Here is a 1,737-nt window from a genome sequence, read left to right as displayed (position 1 = left end):
GTCCATATATATGCTATATCTATAATAATAATAATAAACACTATAAATTTGTCAAGCCACTCTTGCCGATATAAAAACATCTAATTACACACATAATGTAGGTTATGACGATTAAAAAAAATAAACTACTTATACATAGGAGAATCAAATTTGTTAGTAAGATAGAATTTTATTCTCATCTTTACTTAAAAAATTGATTATTAAAAATTATGAAAATTTATGTATTTTATTTCTTTTAAATTTAAATTTGATAAATTTTAATCCAAAATATATATTTTTAATCATTAAATTTATATTTTTAATTATAAATTTCATTTTTTTATAAAAATATTATAATTATATATTTTTAAAATTAATTCCTCTACATTAAAAATTAATTTAAGTTGTAAATATTATGATTAAATTGAATTTATAACATTATTGATGGCAAAATAAAGAATTATAATTAGGATTAAATTGAATTTATAATATAATGCGTTGTAAAATAAGTGTTGTAAGGCAATGTAGTCCATGTCACATAAGTATAAATTATGTTTTCATAAAAATTTAAATTGATATATAAAATGGAAAAATTAAAAATGAGTATGTTATTTTGGTTGGTTTTCCTATGAAACTTAACAATGAAAAATCACTTCATAAATATATAAATTTTATGAAATAAATATTGCAATTGCATCCAAAAATTATGGCAGACAAAATTGAGGTAGTTATTTATATGGCACAAAGGCTACAATAAAACCTTCAAATTCTGGTCCAATCAAATATTTAAAAAATATTTTTTGTAATTATATTGAAAAAAAAATATTTATTTTTCAAAATTAAACATTTTAAATTGCATTGGTCAATACTAAAGTAATAATGGTCAAGAAGTAAATCTATTACTAAAAAAAGCTAATAAAAAATTATAAAATAAAAATGAAAAATTAAATAAAATATTTTCTTATTTAAAATATGTAATACTGATTTAACTTTATATGTAATAATGAATTAACTTTTTATTATTAGAAAATGAGAAAAGTTATTCATACAAATTTGAAAATATAAATGTGTGTTATTTTTCCAAATAAAATATTAAACCTATTTAATCAAAATTTAATTTTTTTAAATTTTATCAGCTAAGTGTTATAAGATTAAAATATGCTAAATATGTTTTTATAATAAAAATTTACTTTTCTATACCATGAAAAGATGTTGAATATTTTATATCACTATACAGATTAAAATATGGTAAATATGTTTTTATAATAAAAATTTACTTTTCTATACCATCTAGAAGATGTTGAATATTTTATATCACTTTAATGTTCTATAGATTTTGAAAAAGGTTCAAATATTCTTTTACAATAAAAATTTACAATTTTAGTCAATTTGATTTTAATTATTTTAAAAAATTCAATCAACTTATTCCATTCCAGAAATAAATGGAGTGGTCTAACCTTGATTTCAGAAATAACCTTGATTCCAGAAATAAATGGAGTGGTCTAACAAGGTGGAGCAGGGGTTAAATTTGACCCCGTATGTCAGTGTTTTGCATTTTTACTCGTAAAATACGTTTTAATTTAAAACCTCCATGCGCAACTTGCCATTCAATTTCAAAAACGTCATATTGACGGGCATGTTTAAAAATTAAAAGTTTAAAAAAAAAATTATAATTTTTTTTATATATATTTAATATGGTGTGAATAGTAACGTTATAAATTTATAATCTTCAGAGTCCAGACTCTGGCCGGGGGCAAC

The sequence above is a fragment of the Pinus tabuliformis genome, chromosome 3_2, assembly GCF_031772625.1.
Source record: "Pinus tabuliformis cultivar Carrire ecotype Pingquan chromosome 3_2, CPIR1, whole genome shotgun sequence".
Taxonomy (NCBI): Eukaryota; Viridiplantae; Streptophyta; class Pinopsida; order Pinales; family Pinaceae; genus Pinus; species Pinus tabuliformis.
The sequence above is the reverse complement of the archived record's forward strand: the minus strand, read 5'-3'. Positions refer to the sequence as shown.